This window comes from Vanacampus margaritifer, chromosome 13 (assembly GCF_051991255.1).
Source record: "Vanacampus margaritifer isolate UIUO_Vmar chromosome 13, RoL_Vmar_1.0, whole genome shotgun sequence".
Classification (NCBI taxonomy): domain Eukaryota; kingdom Metazoa; phylum Chordata; class Actinopteri; order Syngnathiformes; family Syngnathidae; genus Vanacampus; species Vanacampus margaritifer.
The window spans coordinates 3,745,089-3,768,119 of NC_135444.1; the positions used below are offsets into that span (position 1 = coordinate 3,745,089).

The 23,031-nt window shown below is 40.7% G+C and overlaps 1 protein-coding gene across 2 annotated transcripts in view; it reads left to right on the top strand.

The window, feature by feature from the left end:
* The window catches only part of ddah1 (dimethylarginine dimethylaminohydrolase 1), an 80,248-nt gene that overhangs the window by 7,369 nt on the left and 49,848 nt on the right, over positions 1–23,031 (top strand). Inside the window, exon 1 of one of the 2 annotated variants that reach the window (XM_077584034.1) lies at positions 9,514–9,763. The exons of the other annotated variant lie outside the window; for it this stretch is intronic. The gene's annotated coding sequence lies outside the window, so the exon portion shown is untranslated. Of the gene's footprint in view, positions 1–9,513; positions 9,764–23,031 lie in introns of those variants that run through there. 2 annotated transcript variants of the gene reach the window in all.

Sequence of the window (23,031 nt, forward strand, 5' to 3'; positions counted from 1 at the left end):
AATATGGAAAAGCATGGACAATCTCAACACTAGAAGTTCATTGTCTGAAAACAAAATAAGGTCTTCAAAGAAAACACTACACTGTGTGCAATGATCAGATTTTTCTGTGATTATTTTGTCAGAGGTGGGCATTTCCGTGGGCATTCGGTCCATCAATCCGTCAATGACATACAGTATGCCCATGTTGTTAACAATTGATGGGACACCTTGAAAAATTGACAAACTAAGCAGGAATTTTTCGTCAATCCGTCAATAAAAATTCAGCAATTTACTTATTTTTTTCCATTTTGCTGACGAATTGACTAATGATGATTGACGGAAAATTGACGGAAGCCCACTTCGAAAGACGGAAACATTGACCGACCTTCATTTTGCTGAGCAATCAATGAATTGACGGTTTGTCTTGAAATATTGACGGTAGGGGTGGGGAAAAAAATTATATTGGAATATATTGTTGTGCTCTCTGTTGCAATAAATATATCAATACACTAATGGGTGCAGGCCTGGCCACCAGGCGCTCGCCAACGAGCCCCACCTCCAGGCCTTTGTCTTCAGAGTGAGGCCCCGGTGACCCGCGTCTGGGCAAGGAAAAAGTCTGTCCATTTATTTTACTCGTCATAAAGGATCGATGAGCCGTGCTTTGTCTGGCCCCTCACCTAGGACCTGTTTGCCATGGGTGACCCTGCCAGGACATAAAGCCCCAGACAACATAGCTCGATAGGATCACTCCTCCACCACGCTAAGGTGCCGGCTCACGGAGCCATACGATGGCCCTGAAGTGCAAAAAAGGGCTGGCAACAGTAATGAGCGACACCTACCTGGCTTGCTTTCTTTACCTTTTCAATATCCTGGGCCTTGGCTACTTTGTAATTCACTCTCCATGTTTAAAGGAAGGGAATGTGCCTTAAATTGCACTTTGTCTTTGTCATTAAAAACAAAAATGATAATAGAACTTTGTCTTCATTTATTTTATAAAACACCTCTTCCAATAATCAAAAACATTTAACTCAAATGTCAAATCGTGACGTTTAGATTTTAGGAAAACAACTTTAAGTCATTAATACCTTGTTATTTTATACATGGACCAGGTATAAAATAAGAATGTATCTGCCTCTTATTGCACTTAAAGTTGTGTTCCTAAATCCTAAATGACCTAATTAGACATTGTGAGTTTATTTTTTCATTATTATTATTATTTAATGGGCAAAAGTGTTTTATAAATTAAATCAATTTATCTTGTTTTGTTTTGTTTTCTCGTCCAAAAACGATTCGATCTGTGACTCAAATACGTGATGCAATCCGAACCGTGACTTTTGTGATCAAATGTTGTCACCATCAATACTTCATTTCTCATGTCTTGTTTGTGGGGGCGCTAATCCCTAAATGGTGTTAATTAAAGTAGGCAGAAGCAATGACGAAGAATTGGTGTCTAGACACTATGGGCGAAGAAGAACAGTCAGCAAGTTTTCACTGTCACTCATATATGGAATATCGTGATATATCGTTGACAAAATTTCTGGCAATATATCGCGTATCGTCGATATCATGTATCGTGATATTATTATTATCGTGGGCCACCTATCGTCACAGTATTGAATCGTGAGTTACCCGTATTGTCCCACCCCTACTTGACGGATTGACAGCAACGAAAGGGTGTCCCAACTGATGACGATTGCAGAATGATGGACACTCAAAATTCAATGACACGCCCTCCTCTGTATTTTGTGTTGTTCCGATGCAAAGAACATAACTAAAAATTTGACTACAAATAATTTGTAATTGCTCCAATATTCTGGGAGCAGTGGTGCATTATCCAACTGTATGCTGTTTTTGACTTTTTCTTTCACTTAAGCTACCTAGTAGTTACTGAATTCCAGTAAGGTTCATGATGTTTTGGTAAAAGTCTATTCTTAAGCCTGACCATAATGGATCATGTACAGTATACAGTATTGGCTTGTAAGAACTGTACTAGTTCTAACTTTACACTTCATACAGTATTTATCATATACAGTAGCATATCTTAAAACATTTTTTACTATGGGTATGTAACCGATCTTGGAAGGTGCCGAGGACAGTCGCACTACTCAAGCTGGCATCTGTTACAGTTAGACTTGCTGTTACTGGAAAATAATGGTCATTAAAAAGTAGTTAAGTCTGCCATTACGTGTAATAGCTTAGGAATGATTTAGGGTGTGCAGACACGATGGGAAATTGTGCCCTCCAGACACAATATTTAGGTCATGTTTTTGTAGATTACATATTTAGGTTCAGTCCCGAGTTTACGTCTTTCGGAAGTCCTCTTTCCCGTCACGCCTTGTGCAGCCCCCCACCCCCATACTGCATAGACATCTTGTTTTGACTAGACAGCCTGCAAATGTAAATTCCTCGCCACTCGTCTGGCTTACTTTATAGAACTAACCTGGTTTCTTTAAGGGAGGTTTGACATCGATGTGTGAATGTGTGGTTGTACAATTTCACACACATGCATATTTTGTTTAGTTATATCTGTAGTCATTTTTTATGTACACATACAATTTCATATTTACTGTATATTTTTGTTATGTGCTGAACAATGACTAACATTTACTTTTGATAAGACATTCTAAACAAATTATTTTCTTGAAAAACATGAAGGCCCAATTCTAGAAAATACCTTGTTTTTGATTTTTGTGTCTAACCTTTTTTTTCATACTAGTGATGTCATATTTGGTTAGGACAAATCTTTTTAGTATTTCTTTCCTCCAGTTGTGCATAAACTACTGTTAAGAAAAAAATTATATAAAAAAAACTTCTACGCTGTTTCCGGTAAATATCCACTTTTTTTTTTTTTTTTTTACATTACCATACAGTATTTCAGAATTCATCACAACAATCCTTGTGTATTGTTATATAATTTTGATTGAGTCCACATTGCCCACCCTATAGTTAGAAACCAAATTTAAAAATGTATGAAATCATGCAGTTTCTGTCACTTATCAAACAAAAATAATTGTGGATAGATGCTTTATCTGTAAATTTAGATAACAATGAAACTGATAATGACAATTATGATAGTAATAAATAGGGATAGGCGAGTACTGATACCAGGTATTGGAATAGACAATACCTGGCTTTAACTCAAGCTACGTCATTCACAACGGCGTTCTTTAAACTTATCTGTCTTTGTTGTTTGTGGGGTGGGGTGGGGGATCTGTGTATCAAAAGTACTAGTGGTATCGTATGGGTGACTCCTCAAGTGTTGAGCACTTGTACTGGTATTGAAAGTCCCTGATGATGATAATAATAATATTAATAAATCAATTAATAAATAGGATTTATATAATGCCTTTCATATTGTATTTATTATTGTACGTACCTCATACGATATGGAGATGACTGCATATGCCAAGCACATTCCCGCCTCGGTGGACGTGTGCCATGGATCATGTGCCAAGACAGACCAGACAAACCCCTTCCTACGCACAGGCACACACAAACGTCATCCTTCCGTCACTTCAGAAGACGCACAGCGCAGGCGGCTGCAAGACAGCTGCTGGAGACATGCAAACAGGAACTCCTCTGAGTCTCGAAAGATGACGTGGTCTCATTGAGCCGTCACCGGGGGTGTGTGAATGTCTGCTTTGGTATGTGAGACCACAGGAAGTAGACCATACATGGTGGTGTTGGGAGGGGAAAAAAACAACTCATTTTTTTGGTCATAGAAGGCACAGAAAAGGCCTTACCTGTCTTTAGAAGGAATGCCCAACAAGAGAGCTTGTATGGACGGGCATGTCATCCTGAACAAATATGATAATTCATATTCATATCATAACAAACATTAAGATGATGTGTTCTGAGTTCTGACATGCCTCAAGTAATGTAAATAAGATGCACAGAATAAGTTTGTTGTCATTTTACATACATACGAATGAACTTGCCAGAACTATAAATGTGCCATTTCCTTCAAAGATAAATCACTCTAATATTGATATATTTTAAAGTTAAACGATTTGGTTCGATTCAATACACTTGCATCTTTTACATCAAAAACACCCCTATTAATTGCTGTTAATACAAAGTATTAAGATGTAAACAAAATGAGAACAGAAAATGATGATGAGAACAATGACAGTAAAAGCAAAGGTGATTTGCATTTCAAATTGCACCGTTTAAAAATGTGTATTGTGCCTAGAGATAGCAGGTTCAACAATCTGAGACCAACCCTGAACTGTGAGTTGACCTATCCTGAGATAGGTAACTGCGTTTTCGGTTCCACGACAGCTGATTTGAGTTAGTTTGATAAACACAGAGTAGTTTCACCTGGAGTTAAGCTCGTGCACCACCACTCTAAAAAGACTGCATCAATTCGAGTCACTATGGCAACGGGAATGCATTGTTGAATTGATATTTCGACCCACATCTACAGGTTGTTTGATTTTTGCTTGATACTGTATTTACACCATAACATGAATTTTAAATCAATCAATCAAGACATAATGTGACCGTGACACTTTTCTGTCATGACTTTGCCCCACTAATTCTGCCTAGCAACAACCTGGAAAGTGAGCACTTCTGTTAGTCTAGTTTGCTGCGGCTGCAACCAGGTGCTGTAGTTAAGTTGTTACAGACTCTTGCTGGTGTCGTTAGATTATTACATTGTCGGTTAAGTTGATGTTGCTATTAATAGTCATATAAGATACTAATCTATAATGTCCTCAAAATGCACCCGGAATACAGCCTACCCAACAGGTGAAACGTGTTAGTACTTGACAGTTTGTGGGATCCTGACAAGAACTTCCTTTTATCCTGAAGATGACATGATGGTATTTTTCCCACTAGGCGGTTCAATGTGTTACTTTTCCAGAAGTACCCAGAAATGGTCGCTCTCTGTGCCTGTAAATGGTGTTCTTTCCGATGAGCTCATGCCCACTGAAATGATGCAATAGCGCACATGATCAAGCTTTCCTGTAGGTGAGGCTAATTAATTACACCTGTAATTGCAAACAAAAGAACAAGGCTGATCCCTTTTAGTTAGAAAATGTACACAAGAGTGACGTAAGATTCGAGTTTGAGCATGATCAAGTTGTTCTGCTGTATTGCAGCAAATTTAAAGTCCAGCCGTTCAATGCCAGGTTTTTGTTATATAAAAATGAGCCCAAGATCATTATAACATTTCCCACCAATGTGACCTATAATCTGTACAGCACAATTGGGGAAAAGTATTTTTGAGAGGGGAAATAAAAATACAACAGCTAAGATAATGAGGTTACATAAGTGTGCACACCCTTTTCCAACTGTGGATGTAGCGGTCTTCTGAATTAACAAATCACATTCAAACTCGTGTTAAATGGAATTTAGCACACACGTTTCACCATTTGAAGTGCCTCAACAGGAGGAAAACATTATCATCGTAGGCCCGAGCTCTACAACACAGCCAGCTACCAATTTGGGACAGAGCCAGAAGAGAGAAGGCTTGGAGAATGGTATGCGAGGAAGTTAGCATATCTGGTAAGTGTATACGTAGTTACATATTTACTGGAGGACAAAAAGAGTGGCTCGACCACAGTCCCAAGAAAGAAATGGAAGTGTGGTGCGTCAACAAAATGGCCGTCTGTCAGTGTTTCCATCATTAGTCAGCGAAACGGGCGTCTGTTATTGACGGACTGAGAAGGTCCATCGATACTGCCCTGATATTGATGATTAGATTGACGGACAAAAACTAATTTCCAGCAATTCTTACTCCGTCAATTTTTCGAAGTGTCCCGTCATTCATTAATTGTCAACAAAACGGGCGTATGCCATTGACAAATTGACGGACCTTCTGTAAATATTGACGGAATGCCCACCTCTGGTCAAAACACTGCACACTGGTTAATATTGTGTTCGTTGAACAAGAACTAACAGATTTAATCAATATAAGAGGTGGACCAATGTTAGGTGAAATCACTATCAACTGCAGACTGGAAGTGGCTTTGAAGCAACAGTAGCAACGCAGGTCACCATTGAACTGTGTCTCTGACAGATCGCAGAGAGCAATGGAATTTATTAACTCAAGCCTATGTATACAAAGTCTGAGATAGAAAACCTTCAGCTGTCATTAGAGAAATCATAGTGAAGCAAGTGTTGTATATCAACTTCTTGAAAGAGATCCGCTAAAATGGATCCAGATCAGCTCACAACTCAGTAAGAACATGTGCAAGATGACGTTTATGATCATGGTTTATTATGTAGCTTTTGTACAATTAAATCGAATACTGTATGTAGCTTTACTGAATATTTACTACAGTAACTGTATAGTTTTCTTAGTAGATAAAGCGGGCGCTCTGGGATTTTGCTGTGCTGGAATTGGCAAACACGCATAACATTCCCAACATACTGTAAAATATGCGTTACCATGACGGGTGGAGTGTTTTGAGCTTCAAATTGGAATTATACTTACACTTAAGGCCCTGGAAGACAATAAAAGCATTGGATATTCTCTAGTTCCATTCAATGGCAAATCACCCCCCAAATCACAAAATTTCACATTTTATGCCAATCAGAGCAGAGGTTTGGGGACTACGGCCTGCCGAATTTTGATGTTTTCGGAAAAAAAACTTTTATATTTCATTAACTATGGGGTCTTCACAAAACAGGTATTGTTGGAAAGGGAATTCAACAAGGAATCATTTGGTCCACGTTTTAGTAGCCCTGAAATGAAATTGACCTTGTGGATCATGTCGCCTTAACATTTTTTTTCATGAAATATTACTCTCACATGTAAATACATATGATTTGGAGATGTTTTTTTTTTTTTTTAAAGATATTTTTTTAAACAAATAAGTACTGAAATTATGCATAACCTCGGTCTTTCAATAAATATCTTGAGGTTATGGATTTCACTCCTTATTGCTGCTTAACAAAAAAAAACATCTCTGAAACTTTTATATGTTTGAAAGAATTTGTGGGGGATTACATTCCATGGAAAAAAAATGGTCTGAAATCACATAATCCACACTTGAAATTGATCAAGGATGATGATGATTGCAGATTTGGAATCCTTCCAACAATACCTGTTTTGTGAAGATTGACCCAGTACTCCCTGTGATATAAGGAAGGTGGCTACACCCCTTTTTGCTGAAAATTTCAAAATTTTTGGGCCGTATCTCCCAAACCGCTGCATCGATTGATCTAAAATCTGATATTTAGTGATGTCTCATCACTATGAACAAGCACACCACTTTTTATTCAAATCCAAATCTGCTTGGTTAAACCCACCTCCTGATTTGGTATAAAACAACCCTCATGGATGCAGCTTCATCAACAAGTTGTCATTTATGCTTGTGAATTAGTGGGCATATGGTGATCACACCCCAGGGCAACAAACCCAAAAAGCAAGGACCGATTGTGCTGGTTATCAGACAGCAATTTTTGAAACGACTGTTAGCTAATGCTAATATGTGGCAACATCCGGAATTGTCATCATGATTGTAACTCTTAAGAATTCTCTTTAGTAACATTGTCGCTCTGCATACCTTTGTTTTTATTTTATTTTATTATATGCAAATCGGAACGATTTGCTTTTAAACACGATTTCGGAAATTGGCAATTTACCAAGAAACGTGATGGTTGTGTAAAGTCACATCCAAACGATGGGCAGTGCACCGGAGACCCAAAAATATGTGTACAAGATAATCAAAAGTAGTTTATTTTCATCTACAGCTCATTGATGCTTTCCAAACATTGTAAATATGCTTCCACCTGAAGACATACCTTCTTCCTATCACCACCCAACTTACTATCGTGTACATTTCTTGTTTGATTGTTGGATGAAGTCCTGCAAGGGCAAGATTAAGCAAATCTCAGTCATACTTTCTCCATCATCAAAAAGCAAAAGCCCTGCCAGGCAACAACACAGTTTTGACATCTGCCGAGCTCTCAGAACATAAAACCCAAATGTTTTTAATAATACCTTTGACAGGACAATAGTGAGTTATCAAATTTTTTCTCTCTCAGCATATAGTGCCCATTGTAGCTCAACAGATGTAGAATAGAGCATTTATATAATCACAAACAAGCTTGTTGCAAAGCCCGACCCGTCTGTGTAGATGTGTTAATGTATTAATTGGTGCTGGACTTGGAATTAGTTTTCCTGTTACCGTAATCTCTTTTACTTTTGTGGGAAATCTTTTAGTTTTGTAAATTCTGGCACAAATGGCATATTCTATAGGTACTTATGAAGAAAGGTAATAATAGATTATCCATAGTCTGATACAAATCTTTGTTTCTATCTATCTATCTATATCTTTTTTCTTTCGTTCTTTTTAAAATGGTAGCTACTTGACTATAGTCCAGTACAGTAGCAGTTGGCTTTGCATTGCATTTATTCAGTATGATAATAGATTTTAGAATAGTTAAAATGAAACACATTGTGTGTATGATAAATATGTGTAAAATGATTAAACAAGAATCTTGAAAATTCATCACACTATAAGTCATTCTACATCTCATGGTTTCTTGTGCTTCAGTTCCAACCTTGAGGCTTTTTGCAGTGTTTCTGCTTTGCTGCCCCGCCATCACTGTTGTGACACAGCTATTGAATTTTGTCACATGAAACATTTAAATGTTTCCTGTTCTTACCTAATCGAGTTAACAGATGTTTTGTTAGTTCATTCATTTTGTGGCTGATTTGTAAATGCAAATTTGCTAAGATTGTTGACATGCTGTAAGCTGCTTTGTACAGTATTTCTAACACGTAATTTAGCAATGAGTGAAGTACAGTCTTGGCATATTTGTTGAGGGAATTCTGTTGTCTGCTTTTTATTGGAATGCATTCAATCATCAAAAGAATATAGGTTTTTCATGGGCCTATCAAAAATGGTCAAAGCCTGTCCTCACGGGCCCATTCATTCATTCTCAGACATTGGAGGTGAGACTTTACTTTCCACTTGAGTGTGCGTCAGGAGACAGTATTTGGCAAGTAGGCGCCACAATGTTCTCAGCGGAGCAGGAGGAGGTTAGAGGCCTCTGACTCTTTTGCACCTATGCGTTATTTGTCCATGTGTGTGATACCAGAATCCAACAATGCAGATAGAACATACAGATCTAGAAATAATGTTCTTTTCTGCAAATCTTAAACAGTTTGTTACATGTCAGTAGTCTAGGCAAAATCGAAAGTGTTAAACTACCGGTAGTTCAAATACCCCAAACTGTTCTAAAGCATCCTAATTATGCTGATTGATTAGGAAAAGCTTTTTAAGTCAACTTGAACTCAACAGGTGAAAAACAGAAGCTCTCTGCTGCAGGTTTTTTCACGGTTGACTGTGGTTTTGGACCCAAGTGTGTGTGAGTGTGTGTGTGTGTGTGGGGGGGGGGGGGTGGTTGACAGAGGGAGGAGGACGAGGTAAAGTCCAAAACAAAACATAACGAGATAAGGGGAGAAATCAGTAACACATGACAAACACAACAAAACATACCCATAAATAAACAAAATCCAACCCTTACAAAACCAAAACATAACAGGGCCAGGTGGCGGCTGCGGGACATGTGCCATCAGAAAGGAACCAGAGAGTGGCTGGAGTGCGTCAGTCCACACATCTCTGGCCGAAACAAGACGCCGCAGGGCTTCATTCACCGAAGCCTCCGTCAAAAGTCTGTGAGCCCGCATTGTCTCAGCTTGAAGCAACAGTTTTGATCTGGCCAAAAATGGACCCCGCAGATACGGACCCCGTTCGCCATCGCTCAGAACGCACAAGGAGTTCTATTGGAACAGCATGACCAAGCCCTTCATCTCCTCCTTGGCAAGGTAAAAGAGTTCTCTGAATCACTCACCTCCATTCAGAACCAGCTAGCAGCACTGCAAGTAGCCAGACAGCACACCTCTAACTGATGCACGCATCTGCTTCCGCCTCATCGTCGCAAATCATTAGAGAGCCCTTCGTGCCTCCTCCCACTCCCTACAACGGAGACCTGGGGTCTTGCCGGGCTTTTCTGGTGCAATGTTCGCTGGTTTTCGAGCAGCAAGCACACACTTATAGTTCGGACAGAGCTAAAATAGCTTACCTGATCGGCTGTCTTCGTGGAGCCGTGCTAGCTTGGATGTCAGCTGAGTGGGAGCGTCAATCAGCAGTGTGTTTAAATTATTCCAACTTCACGGAGGATATGCGCAAAATATTCGATCACCCAGTATGCGGAAAAGAGGCAGCCAAAAGACTAATGTCGCTCTGTAAAGGCCCCCGTAGTGTGGCAGAATTCTCAGTTGAATTCCGAACCCTTGCCGCCAAGAGTGGGTTCAACAATGAGGCGCTTCAAGAAGTATTCCTCCGCGCTCTCAATGAGTCCCTAAAAGATGAGTTCCATCAAATCTTGACCAACTTGTCGACTTAGCCATAAAGATTGATTGTCGTCTTAGAGAGTGTCAGAGATAGCGGCGATCAGCCCCGCCCACTAGGCCAAACTCTCCTCCGCGCGCGCAACCCAGTCAGCCAATTTAGCTCCCGACTCAAGTCTCGCCTGCCTCTGACGCTACAGAACCCATGCAATTAGGACGCACCAAGCTTTCATTTGAGGAGAAGACGAGCTATAGTAATCGCCTATGCCTGTACTGTGGGCAAGGCGGTCACTTTATCCGTGCATGTCCCATCAGGCCAGCAAAAGGGCAGGCTCACCAATAACAGAGCAGGTATTGGTGAGTCAAACGCATAGCCCCTCCTCACGCCGGCTCCAACTCGCTGCTACGCTGTTCCACAAAGACCAGTCCAGAGCGCTGTCTACGCTAATCGACTGCGGGGCTGATGAGAATTTCGTCGATTAAAGCCTAGTCAAGCAAATGGGAATAGAGACTCTTCCATTGGCTACGCCTTTCAAGACCACAGCCCTCAATGGTCAGTTACTGTCGCGAGTAGAACAGCAGACAATGCCAGTCTCTCTCCAGCTCTCAGGCAACCACCGTGAAGTCATTCGCCTATAAGTTTTTGATTGCCCTCAGTCGCCCTTGGTACTTAGATTACCCTGGCTAAAAATCCACAACTCCGATATTGACTGGACGGTGCCAAGGCTTACTGCATGGAGTGTTTTTTGTTATAGCCATTGTTTGCAGTCAGCCATAGTGCCAGCCCGTTGTGTCAAGGAACCGGACCTTCCAGACCTCACCTCTGTACCTGAATGCTATCATGACCTTGGACAAGTATTCTCTATGGATCGTGCCATTTCTGTAAGTCTATCTTCCGGTTATCATTCACAAACCAATTGTCAGACGGAACGCACCAACCAACAGCTAGAAACCGCACTTCGTTGCATGTCACATGCCAATCTTTCCTCCTGGAGTACCCAATTGACATGGATTGAATATGCCCACAATACGCTGCCTAACACCTCCCTGGGCATGTCTCCCTTCCAGTGCTCTCTGGGGTACCAACCTCCTCTCCTTCCCTCCCAAGAGAAGGAGATAGCAGTCCCATCCGTCAGGTCCCACATACGGCGGCGCTCTAGCACATGGAAACGCGCTCGCATAGCTTTGCTCCGTGCTTTGGAGAGCTCCCGAACACATGCCGCCTTCTGGATGTTCGCCGCAGGGGCCGTGGCATCCAGTACCTGGTGGACTGGGCTGGTTACGGCCCGGAGGAGCGCAGCTGGGTCCCTCGTAGTCTCATCCTGGACAGTTCCCTCACTTCAACCGTCGTTGGGCGCCGGATGGCGCCCCTAGGAGGGGGGGTACTGTCAGGGCCCCCGCTTCCTCCTCATGAGCCCTGCCCATATGTTCCCTGTTTGTGTGTATGTGTGCGTGAGAGAATCACACTGCTGGGCGAGGTGGAGGAGACACAGCTGGAGCAGGAGCCAGGTGCCAGGAGCCAGGTGCACGTAATCACAATCTTTTATTCTAATTACCACTCTTTGTCTAAAGCCGTACCTTTGCCAGCTGGCCGAAGCTAACTTGCTTGGGAATCGCCTGCTACCTCCTTGGACTTGATCACCCTTGGTTCTCCCGCTCACATCAGTCCACTAATTAAAAGACTCACAAGTGACTCTGTTTGCCTTCCGTGTCTGCACTCGGGTTCTCATCCCCCCGCCTTCGAACCCTAACAGTTTTGACAGTGGACATTCATGGTCCAGGCCACAGGGGCTCACTGAGGGTCTGCATTTGCGCACTGTGGCTGCTCACATGTGTCGAAAGAGTCGTAAGGCCATGTCAAACTGTTTTCAAGTTCCAGAACTTCCAGTGGCTACGGTGCAAAGTATTATTTAAAAAACTGCATGACATTCTGCACTGTGAAAAATGTCAAGCCAAAAGTCACACCTGTAGTGGCCAGGAGTATAGTGAGAGAGGTAACAAAGAAGAATTGCCACGCCACCAAAGCCATATTAGTGAATGTGGCCTCAAGGCAGAAACTGCACACTACTGGGTTCCACGGTCATAGATTAGGGAAGACACAATTTCTACGGGAAAAAAAACACTGATTTGGCCCCACTGTCCGGGTCTGTTTTCGGTTTTGTGCTCACGGTTTCAGTTCGGTTTGCAGTTCTAGAAAAATCAATTTATTTTTGTTTGCTGGTTTACCTTGAGATTTTTCTTATGCAAAATGAGTGCCTTGGTTCCACAGGTTGGAAAACACTGCTTCTCAGTCCTGATACTTTCAGATCAAATTACAATTATGCTATATATATATATATATATAGAAAATGAAATTACTAAATCTGTCTTATTTGATGGACATAAGACAAAGATGTGTCATAATTCATATCTAATATGGATAGAGTAATTATTATCTCATATGTTATTACTCTCTCTACATGATGTGTGAATGAGCTAAACTCGTGATCTAAGTAGCTACGGAACCTTAATCATCTCTTCATTCATGTTCTAAATACTACCACACTGGATTTCAAACGAAACAACCAATGTGCTTTCATTGCGGACTTCCACCTTTATTTTGATTGGATTTGCGGCACGGTCAACATTTGCCTCCCAAGCCTTGATACCCCAATCCGACATCGAAAGTTGGAAAGTCCGCAGAATGTCCATCATGGACTGCGGGGCGGGCGTCTGCTAGCATCAAATATTCTCCGGTTAAACTAAGCTCCCGATTGAAACAAAACACCACAGTCATGAACATAGCGATTTCAGGCCAAGTATAATTCCGAGGTCCGTTTTATGTTTCAGAAAGCTTGATTTGGATTAATAATGCTAGTGTTACAGCCCACGATGTTTGTGGCCATTTTGTTTAATTTTTTGCCGCTTCCTGATTGGTGGACCATTTCCCCGACTCGGTTCACCAATCAGGGCAGGGGAGGAGCGCTGATTTGGTCATTAGTGGCCACAGCTTAAAAGGCTGGTGGTCAGGTCGGGAGTGGGTCTGGCTTTGCCTCCCTTTGGTGTGTTTGTTTAGTTTGCCACCTATATTTCGCCCGACTGTTTTTTATGAAGGGCACCGTTCGCCATAGTTTGTTTCCTGTTTGTTTCATTATCCACGACTCATTATCCACGATTCATTAGTGTGCCATAACAACTATACTCTGCAGTCAGTATTTCCTTTGGTCTTAATTTGACAGGACAGTGGCTCTCGAGGTCCAGGGTTCCCAAATCCATACCCCCTGTTCTAGAGCATGTGCTCGAGATGACCGCCATCCAGCTCCATGCATTGCTTGAAGTGCAGCACTTAACCCAAATTCCCTTCATTAAATTTAAGTGATACTGTGGGAAAGAGATTTGTACGTAGACATTCACAAGTTTACGATTGATTGAGGGTTTGTGTGTGCACGTGTGAGAGGTCCGGTGAGGCACGGTAGGTATGAAGGATGGCCAAGGTGGTGTGTGTGACTGTGTGTTGCCTCCTCTGTCTGCCCTCAGCTGTCACAGTGTGGTGTGATGTCCGCTCTTAGTGTGTTCTCACGCCAACACATGCTCACCTTTTTTCCAATATTTATTCTACTTCGTCATATGCAGAGCATCCGCAGAGCCAGCAGGAATGAGCCAGTGCTGAAATGATTTGTCAGGTAATTTAAGTGAATAAATAGTCAATTATGTAAGATAAAAATTCAGGTCTTGGCTTTAATTAAAAAAAAAAATATATATATATATATATATATATTTATTTATAATAATAATAAATGTAGAGTATTAAGACAAAGAGATGGTAAACAAACAAACAGTGGTGAACATTCGTCATTCGCCAGCGGTCGGCCCGCCAGTCAGTCAATCATCAGTCCATCATGACTTTCAGACCTGCCCAGTCCATCAGTTGTCATTTCGTCACTCCATAATCGTTATTTGAACCGCACTTTCGTCATCGCTAAATTGCAGTTTGTCACTGCTATTTTGAGACCATCAGTAAGCAGAGTAGTAGTAATAGTATAAGATTAAAAAAAAGAAACTGTCAACATTTCTTTTTTTTAAATCTTATACTATTACTATTACTCTGCTTCTCCTCTGCCCCTTGTTTTTGCTTTTCGGGTTAGTGATGGTTCAGGTGCCGATGAAAATAATGAAAATGGCTTCTGTTGGCGCTGATTCCTTCAGCGTTTCAAAGTTTCTATTAGTCGTCAGTTCACAAGCGAAACAGGAGTCTGTCATTGACAGACTGATGGACCTTCCATCGGTACTGAGGGACTGCCATGTAACATGGTCTTGCTCACATCTGCAAACAAACAAACAAACAAACAAACAAACAAAAACAGCTTGTTTGTTGTGCCACAAACATTGCATGTCAAAGAGAGCAAGACATTTTCAAAATAATTAAAAAAAACAGACCCATAAAGTGACTGACCAAGTAATGTTACTTATCTTGTCACTTTATCAAGTATTTTTTCCCCTATTTCAAGCATGCAATCACGATTTAAAACCTGCAGCACTGCTATAACATTGGGCTCTTGGCAATTTACACTAGGTTTGGCAAGCCCCTGTATGTCAGAATCAAGCATTGAAAGTCTAGTCACGATCAGATAACATCACTCGTGTCAATAAGCACTGTGGTTCTAATAAAACTGCCAATGTAAATATCGGTAGGCCACCATTGTTTATCGACTTCACTTTTGCTTAAAAAACATGGTCTGAGAGAGCACCTTTTGGTCGAACACATCAAATAGATGTGCTTAAAGCTAGGAAAGATTTATTTGAGGAGTTGTACATTTTTCTCACAAGACTTGTAATAGAATACAGAAGGCTACATTATGTAATATCCTGCATGCATGTTGCAAAGAAACGTCCTTTCCTTTGTAACAGTTGATTCAGTTTCCCAACAAATATGATGTTAGAGTTTAATCATGAGTGATTTAGGAGACACAGGCTTTGAGGTGGACCAAGGTACATTTTGTACCGGGATTGAATAACACTCTTCGGAATAAAACTATAGACATAGATAAATAATGGGGCATGTTATGCTTTCTAAACTTTTATAACCAGCTTGTTTTCATACTTGTGGAAATAATTTTCTTTCCAGTGTTGTGCTACTGTATGGTAGATACTATGTTTTGACTGGAATCGTACCTCAAATCTGCATTCACACATTTGTTTACCATTTAACCACTGAATGCCAAATCCATTCAAATGGGTTACTAATTGTACTTTTGCTGAAAACCCCATGATATAGTACAAAAAAGAAAAATCCAATGTGATCATAATGGTAAATGGAGAGCACTTATATAGCGCTTTACAGACACCACATGTTGTCCATGTTTACCAAGCTTCATACTCACTTTTTTTAAAAACATATCAGAGTGTACCAGGACTGTGGCCGACACATAAACCTATGGAAAGTTTTTCACAGAAAGTTTAAAATAACTTACATTAACCTCCAGTGTTCCTTGCTGTACATTAGCCAGTGGTGGAACCCAGGATTCCCCATCCCCCTTCCTTGCTTTTGGTATCGTTTTAAATCCATAGCCGCGTTTCCACCGCAGGACGTTCGGGTTTGCGAAGGGGGTAGGGACTTTCACAGGAACCGTCCTCTCAGCCGTCCCGCTTGTGGCTGTGTCTCCACTGCGGAGTACGACCCATTTCGCGACGTTACGAGTTTCGATCGACACGTAAACGCCGTGCGACTGTTTCTCCTCTGACGTCACCCAAGCACTGCGCGACAAAAATCAGAACAACAACTAGGAAAGAGAAAAACTTGTGGCTGTTGCCGTTTTTTTCAGCTTTTTTTAATGTAGTTGGCATGGATGTTTGATTTGAGTGAGAGGAGACGGCGTCTAGATGAAGAATTTGAAAAGGCTGATAGTAGAGTGGAACGAAAATAGGCAAAGGATTATTAAGAGATTTATTTTTGTGGAAGAGACTTAAGCCGAAAATACATTATCGTAGCACATGAAGGTTAGATAATTTTTTATACTAAATAATTTTTAGCCAATCAGCACGAAAGCCCGATCGGGAGTTTATCGGGCCGGCGGAGTGCCTATCCTCGAGTAGGACCACCGCTCGTCCCCGTAAATTCCTGTAAATGTGGCCCGGTTGGGAAGGCTCCTGCAGTGGAGACACGCACATACGGGGCTGGCCCCGTAAATTTACTCCGAAGTTCCTGCGGTGGAAACGCGGCTCATCTGTATCTGTATCTTAGCTAACACTAAGCTAACCTAGGATGGTTCATCTCTCAGTACGTGTCTAAGTTTGCAAACTCCCTTCATGCACACGTGGCACTGTCCTTTACACAATTATGTTTTTAATTCAGTGCCCGCCTGAAGGATTGAAGGTCACGGGCATTCAATGTTGATCTTCGGCCTTGCCGCTTACGTGCAGTGATTTCTCCAGATTCTCTGAATCCTTTGATGGTATTATGTAGTGGTTTCCAACCTATTTTAGCTTGTGTACACTTAAAACATTTTCTTCTCTAATGCGTGTTATGATTCTCCAAAAGTAGAACGTAACACAACTGATTATATTAACTGAACATGTATAGTTTGCAGATTTAGTAAGCGGTTTGGAAAATGAATGAATGGATGGACTATTTTAGGCATTCTTTTTAACTCAACCATAAAAATGAATATTTTGCCTTGAAAATAAATAAGTACCGTAATATAAAAATAATCAGAATAAATAATAAACCTGCCTTTGTTATATATAACAGTTTCCTTAAAAGCTGGAGCTCCTTTGAACCCCCTAAACAGGCATTTACAGTAAATCAGGACCAAAGCTCTGAAGACTATAAAATATATTATAGCTCTAAAATGACATTTGAAAAAAAAGATTTGGGTAAATAAATTCATTGATTAATTGATTCATTCATTTTCCAAATTTTTAGATCAGACCCATGGGCTACTCATGTTGTGTTGATAATGTTTATTTAAATTTTTTTTTTTAAATGATTGCACGTATCTTCTGCAATGCAAACACTGATATAAAATCACTAAATTCCTTGCAACTGTACATTGAGAAACTTGCTCTTCAACTGTTGGAAATATTTGCTCACCTCGCCCCATCCTTGTGAATAACTGAGCCTTTCAGGGGTGCTCCTTTTTAATATTGTACCCAATTGTGACACTCACCTTTGCAATCAACCTGTTCACCTGTGGAATGTTCCAAACAGGTGAACATTTGTGAATATCTCAACTTTTCTATTTTGTTGCCCCTGTCCCATAATTTTTTTAACATGTAGCAGGCATGAAATTCAGAATAAGAGAATATTTGCAAAAACCAATATCGTTGATTTGCAAATATATGTTTTACACAACGTCCCAACTTTACTGGAATTGGTGGTTGTAATAATTTACTAATGTGTGTACTAACTGTGTGTAACTTAGTATTTTGCCCCCAAAAATACAAACTGCAGATTTTCAATACAAGTGTCAAAACGGGGGGCTTTAGGACCCAGATGCGGGAAGGCTGCAGGGTCACAATTAACAAGACAAGGAAAACACACAAGGAAAGCAGAAACTGAACATGACAGAACCAAAACATGACAGAACCAAAACATGACAACAAGGACATTTTGATAATACAAATTTCAGTACTGTTTCTGTTGTGCTATTTAAAATATTGTTTGCTATTTATTATTCATTAGTTTATTTATATTGTGCTTGGAAAATTAACATTTTCTGCTGCCTTTTTGTGAACCTTAAGCGAACCAGTTTGAACATCCACTTACCAACCGAGTATGTTTACCAAATATGATTAATGACTCAGTCAAAGGTTAAAATTTAACTAAACAGTCTTTTTTTTCATGGTTGTACTATACAATACATGGAAATGTCTCCAATTGTTTGTCCAAAATCTAGTTCCAGGAACTGCAAAATGAATAACTGCAAGGTTACAAAAACAATATTTTCCTTCAGTGCTTAATAGATACAGAAAATAACTGTGGCCTGTGTCCACCCTTGGCTACATGCACAGGTCATAGTTAAGAATGAAGGGGAAATTAGCTCTGACAGAATGACAAGCGCCTCCGCCTTTAGCGTTTACCATAAACTCATCTAATTACTGCGGGGCTCTGAACCCATAATAAAAACTCATCCGCTGGAGTCCAGAGCAGCGGGAGGTTCCAGCAGACTTCCGGGAAAATTTGAAAGTGTGGAAAAGGCAGACACACCATCACATGTAAGCACAATTTAGTACTCCTCTTGTTCTCACACCTGCTGTGCTTACCATTAGCTAATACTTGCTCTAGTCCTTAGTTTTCCTCGCAGCAGATGTTTTATTAATGAAGCCAAAGGAACACGTGTGCATGTCTGTATGGGTGGGTGCATGAAACCATGCCATTGTGTCTTTGTCATGAGATTAAATGAATTACTGTACATAAACACTGCTGCCACTGAACCCCCGTATAGCCTCATGTTGACCTTTGGCCCGGCATAACTGTAAGCAGTCTTGGCAGGTGATCACAGGTCAGGCGCTGCTGGGTCAGGAGGCACACTGATGAACAGGATTCTTCTTGGCCAGTTGACGCTCTTAGTAGTTGGTTAGCAGCCTGGATCAAAATACTAACACAGCAGGAAGTGTCATTGCCAGTATCCACTTCAGCAACTGGCTGTCTCTTGTTCAGTAAATCAGCATTGATTATTGTTGCCAAATTCATTGTAAACTTGCTTTGTCGTTGTGAGGACCACATATGAAACATGCTACTGTTGTTTTAAGTCAGGTAAGAATGAGATTGCCTTTAGCCACAGCCATAGGCAAAAAGCATGATGCTACTCAGAGGGCTTCATTAACGGTACTTTAAAGGTAGTGATGATTCAAATAGCCTTAAGATGAAAAAGTTCATAGAGTATTACTGGTAATTTAGGTTGTGTTGTGTCGTCTGTGGAACGAGCTCATTCTGGGTCCAATGAACCGTTTTAAACTTAGTTATTTTTTGCTCAAGGGTGCCAAGTTTTCTCTTGTTAGATTACAAGTAGAAAACCTGGGTGAATACCCCGTAAACCAGCCTTAAATTGGTGGAAAAGACCATTATCTGGCAATCCAGCTGCCAACAACAGTCGCAAGGCGATAACGTCATCAACATGTGATGCGTGGTTGCCTAATGCTGCTTGCGTTGCAGATGCTGTGTACGAGTGTAATCATGCCATTTCTTTAACCCCTTAAGGCTTAAAGCACCTGTTAAAACATGCCTCTAAAATCTATGGGTGACTTTAGTCACCCCCGAAAACCTGAAGTTTTCCTGGAAATTCAACAATATTAAAAATAATTGATATCTCAGGGGGCGGCACGGAGGATAGCACACAGTGCAGATGGACGTGAGATCAAGTCCAGGCCTCGGCCTTCCTGGGTGGAGTTTGCATGTTCTCCCAGTGCTTGCGTGGGTTTTCTCCGGGTACTCGGTTTCCTCCCACATTCCAAAGACATACATGGCAGGTTAATTGAACGCTCCAAATTGTCCATAGGTGTGATTGTGAGTGTGGATGGTTCTTCGTCTCTGTGTGCCCTGCGATTGGCTGGCAACCAGTTCAGGGTGTACCCCCCCTACTGCCCGAAGCCAGCTGGGATAGGCTCCAGCGTCCCCGTGACCCCTGTGAGGACGAGCGGTCATCTCCTGAAGCAGAATATCATTCCAAAAACATTTCAGAGCTTACATCTGTGGCATTCACACAAACAACTGTGTCGCATCTGCGGGTATATTTACCTTCAACACTGGAGCGCAGTTGTAATAACCTTGGGGAATCGAGTGGTAATTATTCGTCGTTTATCCCGTTACAAAACCGTCAAAATTTTCAATATCCTCATTGTCTGCAAACATATTTCTTAACAGTATGTCAATGTTGACTTGTTCCACTGATTTGAAGTCCTCCCGTGCCGTCGTCAATCGCGTCATTTATTTGGTAAATCCCGCGAATCTGTGCATGAATAAACTTCCAGGACATGCTACGAGGCCCACGTTACCCTCTTGTGTATATTCTGATGCATTTCCTCGTCTAAGAGACCATGTCTTGGTCAAAACAAAATAAAGTGACGTATCCGCTCTCCCGGCTTAAAAGGGAGAAGAGCTCTGGGGCGCTCCCGGCTCTAACGATAGAAATACGGTCATGCATTCCAAGCCTTAATGGGTTAATGAAACCCGAATTGGAGTTTACTGTAAAATTAAAACACAACATAAATAATTACACACATTGTATATTTAAATACAAAACATTATTCTGTATTTGCGCAAGGCTTCACTCTCACTCAATACTTTATAGTTTATACAGACATATCGTTTACTTCCAAACAAGTCAAACTTGGCATGCTTTTGTTGATGTCATGCAATCCCTATGAATCAAATCATCACATCAGTATTTCCAGTATTCTCCCCCGACCTCTGCATCCTCATTGCCCACATGCTTACTCACGCTCTCCCTTTCTCTGATTACCATCCGTCGCCTTTATCCTATTGTTTCCTATTGTCTAGTGCCGTCTAGCATGAAATGACATCATACTTTCTAGAAGGCACATCCTTACTTTAGTTTGTTATGCAAGATAAGCAGTCAGAGATGAGTTGGCAAGAGCTTATTTGGAATTTAATTGGTTCGCTTGTGTGTGTGTGTGTGTGTGTGTGTGTGTGTGTGTGTGTGTTTACTACATGGTCGTGCCCATATTCCGTGATTTTACAGACTGGGGCCATTTTGGAGTGGCCCACAACTTTAGACCTCTTTCTGAGGGTCAAGACTTGTTTTTTAGAGTTTACGTTTTAATTGGGTTGTGGTTAGGCAATCATTTGTGATGGTTGTCATTAGGGTAAGGGGCTAGTTATTTTATATTGGTTCCAAATGGGTTATATTGTGTATCTATTTTGTAGTACGCTATTCCAATACTTGAGTCACTGTCAGTCTTTATGTCATATGAAACAACAGTACGCCTAATAAAGACAAAACAACTTTTCTATCTATTATTTTTATAAAGGAACCCTGCTACACAAAAAACAAGCATGGACTGCTTTATGGCATACCGTACATCACTTCCACTACCCAGATAATAGGACAGTCAAGGATCAATAATGACTCGACTTTCACTTGCTGGCGTGAGCTCAAAGACAACGCAATATGCTGGTCCTCATGGGAAATGTGGTCTTTATGCAAAACATTATTGCTGCCCAAAAAAAAAAAAAAAAAAAAGAAAGGCTGGTTAGAATATTATGCACAATAGTTTAGAACCACCACAGCACAGTGACTTTTGGACAACATATTTAGCTGGTTTTGCAAGGTATGCAAAAATATTACGGTATTATTAATATTAATTTAAAGAGGCATTATGGACATTACGATGCACTGTAATTATTGTGTACTTCATCAGGCATATTGTTGTTTGTAGTAAATTGTGCCTATTATGACTGTTCAGATGATATTTTACAGTAGCGGTCTATTATCATTATGTATGCATGTATGTATTTATTTATTTATTTATTTTAATGTCAGTTTCAGACTAAGGTAATTTTGTCTGAACAAGATCTTTGAAGTCAGTCGGATTGTTCTGCCAGGTTTGGACGCATGTATGCTCTTTGTAAGAAAGCAGTTAAACACCCCCACTTTTGTCCGTTCTGGTCTAGACTAGACATAAACAACTCCACAGATGGATGAATTGACCGATCAGACAACTGGAGGAAGTGGACATGGAAACTAATCAAAGAGAGCAGGGGTCTACTGAAAGAACTAAGCTTAGAAAAATCTTCCTTTTTTTGTGGCTCCCCCCACTTTTCATGCTTGTGGTCGTCCATGTCGTTTCAGTCATAGCACCTGCTTTCCCCATCATCTTTTCATAGCCATCACACTCATGCGAGTAAGCTGTTGTATGGCCGTCTGACTTCAAACATGAGCCACTCCAGGAATGATAATGACAGAAACATGCTTGGAAAAATAAGATTGTCCTCGAGTAGTAAGTACACACTGTTGCTGATGTGTGTGTGTTGGTTCTCAGGGCACACAATGATTGATGGTTGTTCACTGCTACCTGTCTGCCAGGGTTTGGTTGTCTTTGGCTGAGAATGAAGAAGTAAGAATAGGTTGGCAGCGCATTAACAGGGTTTCTTCCATCCCTTGAAGCACACCTGCCCTGTGTCTAAGCTAAGACACACATGCACACACCGGGAGCTCGTAAGACATTCCCAATGTGCTCCATTTCACATTCTGATCCTCTGACCACATGTCTGCTTTTATATGATCATATTTAGGGTTTATTAAAAACAAAAATGTCCCCATCTGTTTGTTTTGTTTGACACCATTTGGAAAAATACTCACCATTCACCGTCCTATTGGTAGATCAATCTTTCGCGCTGTACCTGCATCTTTTTTGATGCCTCATTATTGGTTTCTGCTTTATGACCATATTTGTTGTTTTGTATTGATTGAATTAAAGCAATGACTAATAAGGAAATTATTGTGAATTTTAATTCTTGAACTATGAATGAGTGCCCAATTTCAAATTTTTACCCTAAAGATGCATTGTTGAGTTTACAATAAGCTTGACACGGAGTCAGTTACGCTTTAGGCAAGAGGTGGCAGTCGCAAGTAAAAAAGACAACAACATTCTACAATGTACCTTTAAATTTAATGGCCTTTGACTCATTTAGTGAAACACACATAATGACACAGGGCGTGCCCACTTGAGCAAAAATATTTTCATCATCAAGTTATACATGAGTCTTTAACTGTAGCAGAACTTCCATTGTCACGTCATGCTGG